The following is a 7,025-nucleotide window of genomic DNA, read 5'->3' on the forward strand; positions in this document are numbered from 1 at the left end:
AGTATCCTCCATGATGTTCTTGCTAATGTTGGAGCCTCCTATTCATGTTCTTTTTTTTTTATTACAGTAGTGTGACTACCTGCTGTGGCTATTATGTATACACAATCAATTATATAACGCATGACACCATTGATACATGCTGCTGAGAAGTTATTTTTATGCACTGAGGGGGCGTATATGCATCTGTCTGTGTGAAATTCTGTAGATGATTTCATTTAAACTGCCTAACAGGACCATCAGTACATATAGGCGGACTGCATTTTCAGAATGGATGACCCTACTGGGAAATGAAGCACATTATCTGGTGTTAGTGGTGCTGTGGTCAACACATTGAGCTGCAGGAACACTTCAAGCAAAAGAGAGCAGAGTCATGTAGGACAAATCTGAATGCAATGCTCTAAGAGGTTCAGAAGTTAATTAGACCCATGTCGTAGAGTAGTGCAGTGCCCTTAGCAGAACAGTATGTTAATCAATACTCCCTTGGTGCTTCCCACATGACAGAATGTATCATGGGCACTAAATTAGCACTGGAAGCGCTGTTTGATCAATAGCCATAGACAGTGCAGCCCAAGAGGAAGTAAATTAATGGTTATATATAGCAGAGGGGAAGCGTTAGTGAGCCTGAACGAGCAATGAAAGGGGAGATGGGTCACTGTCTAACTCCTGTTATGGGGTGTGAAGACGTTTATCTGTGCCAGGCAGAGTTCAGGCTCATGTTGGGGCTGTTTGAGATCTTGTCTGACCTTTCTTGGGAAGAAGCAAATTGTGCAGCGGTCCAGAAAATCCACTGGTGCATCTTATCATCAGCACTCCACATACACACAGCATCATGAATGTGTAATAACTGAGATTGAAAATAGAGGGTAAAAGGAGCACACAGCATGGGGAAGGAACAAATAAAGGCAAAGTTTCACTTCCCTTTGATAAAGCAGATTTCTTTTCCTCCTTTTGTTAATTTGTGCTTTCAGCCTTGATTTTGTATAACAAGTGAAGGGAAAAAGATCCCATCTGTTTTAATCTGAGTAAGTGTGTATGTATGTATATGTGTGTGATTAAGTAAAGGGAGCAGAGATCAAGGTTGATTACATACTGCTGCTGGTCACGGGTGTGGTGCTGGGAATAATATGAAGTACTTGGTCCGAAGAGGGGAGTGTGACTTCATCATTAACCAGTCGACTCACATACTTGATGGCTCCATCTTGATAATATGACTGTAGATCTCGACTCTTCATCTGGGGAATCCACACACAGCTTCCACACAGATGCATACAGACACATACTACATGCTCTCTGAGGCTACAAATATACTTATGAAGCAAATGTCACCTTTTGTATTTACATGTATCAATGAAGGAGAGGTCTAAAGATATAATGAAAACTATTCTTACGTTTGTGAATATGACTGTTGACATGGCAGCATTGTAGATTTCTGCACTGTTGATGAGACTCACCAGCTTTTCGAAGGTCATGCATCACGATGGACGTTAGATTTATTTGAAGGGTAAACATCGATCTTCTGTGTTTACTGCCTCCACAGTATTTTAATTATTGATGATGACACCATTAATGCAATGCTCTGAACATTCAATTCTACTTCATTGCTGTATCACACAAATGTCCAGTAACAAAAGAAGTACAATACTGAAGTACTGAAACAAAGAGCTAACGCAATAAAGACAGCACACATATAATGAAACATGATAAATCCGAAAAAAAAGAAATTTGAAAAATGCATTTGGCTGGCTTTAGTGAAATAGGCAGTATATTTTTTGTTGCTTGTCAGACACTCTTCAAAACCTTTGTGTGTCCCGGTGTGCATATGTGTTAAACTTTAAGTGAGCTCAAATTCATTTTTTAAAGAGCTTCACAAAGACCACATAATGAAATTCAACCTTAATGAGAACTCAACCTCTCCACAACACACTGAAGGAAACTGTGGTATCCACTTCCCCTTGATGATGACCAAGCATGCAGTGCAGCTGTCAAACAAAGATTCAATGTTGACATTTCAACATTACAATAAGAACACACAGAAACCACAAAGTAAATGAGTGCCTGTACCATCTCAGGAAGCTTTTACATATTGTAAAGAATATACACATTTTATAAAAAGTACATCAACACTGGCAATGATTTGTTAAAAGATTGACACTTACTTTGTCAGTTGAGTTTAAGCAAGTTTAACATGAGCAGTCTTCTTTTTTTTCTCATACAAACACACAAAATACAATCAGGCCTGTTCCAGGCCAATTTTTGTGCACAGATATATTATTTCACTTCTCTGACGCATGTATACACTCTTGTCTAGTTTACTTGAGGTTACTGATTTGCATGAAGCACTTTTTCACTTTGCTGACATGAACCTGCACTTCTCATAATAGATTTTCTCTCTTTTGTGGTTTATATGAGATGTGTTTATCTGCAAAGTGATACATCAAGGCAGTGTGTGGTGGCAGTAACCTATAGAGAGGCAATGCAGTCAGCATACAGAGAAACATTTAAAACAAAGGTTCAAAGGTTTGTATTTACAGTGTAGAGGGCGAGGAGGATGTAAGCTGCAGGCGGTTTGAGTCCCACTGGTTTTGAATTAATTCAACGCATATGCTCAGTCAATCGAAAGGTTCAACATGCTAGTCTTTATATTTAATGCATACAAGATTTGTCCAGTATGTCTGAATAAGCATATTTGTTTATTTATGTTTTCCATTTCAATCCATTAAAATGCTAATAAGTATATCTTGCCAACTATTCATATGCAGATAAGAGCCTTTGAGGCTCGGATGCTACAGTGTGCCCCTGCTGCACAGTTGCCTTTGTTTAATGAGGATCTTTTGGAGCTTGTTTTCAGGCTGTTTGGGATATGCATATATAACAAGTTTGTCCCTAAATAGAGCTCACCTCTTGCCAGTAATGAGGCCACAGCTCATGGCATCAGTTAACCTTTCTCCCAAATATGAACTGCTGTTTTATGCTTATGGAGGGTAAGTTTTCCTTTCAAGAAGCACTAAAGGCGGCATGTTCATATCGCTTCCTGGCAGTGTATTTTCACTATCCAAAGGTTTCCTCTGAGTCTTAACTGTCAAAACATACTTGCAGACCACCATTTAGATCAGCAAACTCCACCCAAACATCACATTCTTGAGACGTGACTTTTGAATACTATATATTCAACAATATGTTCAAAAAGTCCCATGACTGAGCCTGAGGCTGAATGTGACAGCGTCTGGAGTCATGTGGTGATGGCTGTGCCTGTGCAGATTTTATGTATGGACTCCACAGCTCAGAACTGATTGCTTTCCAAATAATGCCTTCTGTGCAGTGAGGGTCTTCCTTTGTGTGTGAGGACGGCATAAAATAGCAGATGTGCTTCTGCTCATTCAAAGAGACGTCCTGTGAAGACTTGTATTGTATTTTGGACGAGGTTGGAATAGCTGTAAGTGTCGGCATGTGTGTAGGGAAACTTTTATCACCACAATTGTCTGATATGTTTCCTGTGTATCACCACAAAAAAATCAGTTTGTTCTCTTTTCTTTGACTCTCTGGATGTTGGAATAAACTGCTTCTGCTCTAGTCTGCTTTCATAAAGCTGGCAGGGAATCGAGTTTGGCCCTGAGGTTGATATAACTCCTGCATGCCATTTTTTTTTACATTTGCACCCCCTTTTTTTTGGAACACTATCATAGGTCATGCTGTTTTCTTTTTTCCTGCAACAATTTACTGGTCCCCATGTTTGCTGAGTATTGATTCCCTGTTTCTTGTTATTTGTTCCTCTTCCATCTGAAGTGAGCACACTGACAGATCAACCACAACAAACGCTAACACACACTAATAAACCCTTTGTATTAATCTGTTTGATACACATGAGGACATTAAGTTTTTTCTCCTCAGTCATAAATAAATTTGCACTGGGTGACTAAGATTAGGATATCAACATTATACTTGTAAATGAGATTATTTTTCGTTAAATTTAATAGAGATTATCCTCCTGGCTCGTGATAGCCAAAGACATCTAATCTCACACGAATGCCCACATTCAGCTCGCTCCGTCTGCATTCACTATGGATGTGGCTGTCATCTGCGACTGGTAATCTCCACTTTTGGACACAGTCGCTGATCCTCACACATCACAGGACTTGTAAAGGTCCATACAGATGGCTGCTTACAAATACATAACCTGCTTTTCTCCTGACTGCCAGTCTCTTAAGTCCACCTGTCTAAAACTGATGCAGACTAATAAAACAGGCGTGTAATAAATCCTGCCTTTGTGAAGGTTATTACGATCAGTTTTTGTTGAAATTGTTTTAGAGAGGTGTTGATTCGACTTTTTGGTCATTTTGAAGGTTGTTGGTTGTGGTGTTGTTGGACTGTATTGAATTGTAATGAGAGGTGTTTCTAATATTTACCTTATAATATAAATGGGTGACCACTCAGAATAATAAAATTCAACAGCACAAGCTACATTCTCCAATAGAAATAAAAAACAAATGTGGTTACAAAAAAAGTGGACTCAAAAATCCCCCACGAAAGTACTTGGAGGAAACTTTGGGAAAGGCTTCATAGAGATTCTGATACAAAAGTGCAAGATAAACAGAATATAGACATTAAGATTGCTTGAACCATCTTGATAAATATAATTGAATATAGCAAAGGCAATACTGTAAGTATCACTGCACAGTCTAAAATACACATCAGCATCAACACTGATGACTGTTACAAGGTATCAATAATATCACTGAAGATAAATATTTTGTATCTCAGTGATCTTTCAGAAAAGGCTTTCAATTTTTAATTTGAATGTTTTAACTGCGCTCACTTCTTATGCAAACTCCTTCAACTCACACAACTTGATAGAATTGGGAAAACTACAACATGCAGCCTCCGAAATCAAAAATCGATCAATCCAAAATCCATGCCCCTCTAAAAGTTTCAACAAAAACGGAATTTTATTAGCTTTATTGCATTTGTAGCTAAGTGTACTTAATAAACTGGTATGTGTATATTGGTGCAGCATCTCAGACAACAATGAAGTCAGGAAAACCTAAAAAGTGAAAACAGTAGAGGTCCTAGGGTTGATCCCTGGGGAACTCCTCAAGAAAAGATCAAAATGCTGAAGCCTCTTGAATGACTTAACAATGAGTTCAGCTGATTTTTATTTAGTACTGTTAAATATCTTATGACCAGGGTGACTGAAATCATTTGAGAGCATCAACAATAATACTAAATCAGTTTTCACAGTTTCCAAGTTGAATGGTGTAGTCAGTTGATTCAGAATCAGTGCAGAGGTCTGTAAAAATTAAAACAGATACCAGCTAGAAACTGCGTCAAACATACAGCGGTGTCGACCCCTGTTGAAATTTTTTTCTGTTAGAATGGAGTCAACATGGACCGGAAAACATGCACAGAAGTTAACTTTCTTTCCTTTTTGAGGTCATCTGAAACAATTTATGGTGACAGTGGCAGGAAAAGACAGACGTGAAGGAGGATGCCACTGAGACAAATTGCACCAAGAAGTGGGTCATCTCTCCTGGGCATGCTCAGAATGGATGATGGTGACACAACTGAGCTGGCATTTGACAGCTGCTTCGAAATCTATATGTTTTCTTCCAGTCTTGATAAACGCTCATAGAAACTGTAATGTGAGTGTTTGGATCAAAAACACTGTGACTTTTTGCAGCCAGTAAATGCAATTTTAAAAATTGGGCTGACAAATTGAAAGCTGGTAATTAGACACCTAAGATCATTGTGTGTCGTGTAGATTGGCAGTTTGTGCGTATCTGTGGGTGAGTGAGTGAGTGTGTGTCCATGTGAATGATTTTCAGTCATGTATTATTATCAATGCAGGGCTGGTGCTCTGGGCCCAGCTAAATAATTTGACACCCTGCAATTTCCTAAAAAGACACAAGCCCCAATTACCAGAATGAGTTTCTGTTTCAAAACAAACAAACGCTTCAATGAGCACAGAAAGAAAATCCTTTTGCTCTAAAGTAGGTTACTGCAGTGTAGGCCTGGGCTGGGATTGGCAAATGTGTAAAAGTCAATAAATTGGTTGTGGATAGGGAAGCATTGGAACAATTAGTTTTCACAACACCAGAAGTAATTAAAATTTCCAAGCCTCATTATATTTCCATCATACTGGGATTGCAGCAGTGTTTTCTTAAAATGTTCTCTTAAGTGGCTTTTATACTGTTGCCCAACATTTCTTAGGAGGAAATGACACACAGTAAAGGGGGTATTTTTAAATGTAAGTAGGTGTATGTGCAAAGTTAACTATGTTAGATTAATCTCAGATTTGCATAGAAAGTAAAAAAGTGCTGTTTGAATTAGTATTTTAGGCAGTTTATTTTTAGTTGTTATCCCCAAAGGCACTTTGGCGAGAAGTCTAACATTGGATTTTATCCAGTGACATCATACAGGCTTTTGAGTTCCTTAACGCGTGGGAATCCAAACATATTCAACTCACTTGCTGAGCGGTTGTAGTAATATTTGCCTCAATCTGCTTTTTAAACTTCCTGCAATTCTTCAGTTTCCTCGCCATAATATTTCTAGAAGAGATTAACTGAATAAAACATCCCCCGCTGTCTCTCTTTCACAAATAGACACATGCACTGTTGATGCACACATACAAACACACACTAGTTCCCTGCAATTCCTCTTTGTCTCTTTTGTCACTCATCATCCACACTGCAGTCATTAATAATACAAGACAAGAGTCAGTGCAGACATAAGAGAAGAGGTGGAGCTTTCAGACAGTTTGGCAGATGTGAGGGATTGGAACAAAGCCACTTGAAAGCATGTGTCACATTTTAGTCATTTATAAATGTCTGTCATTCTTCCCCAATTTTACTTTGGTGTTTGAACAGAGGAAAGTTTCATCATATTATACTGGGAAAGTACCTAAGTTGGTTGTTATTAACGCCTGAATGTCCTATATTTGCAGGAGCAGAGAAATGTGAAATTAAATCCTCTAATTAAACAAGCACAACCGAGCTGAATGTATACAAAGCTTTATTTCCAGGCAAGAACAT

The sequence above is a fragment of the Thunnus maccoyii genome, chromosome 9 (genome assembly GCF_910596095.1).
Source record: "Thunnus maccoyii chromosome 9, fThuMac1.1, whole genome shotgun sequence".
NCBI classification, from domain to species: domain Eukaryota; kingdom Metazoa; phylum Chordata; class Actinopteri; order Scombriformes; family Scombridae; genus Thunnus; species Thunnus maccoyii.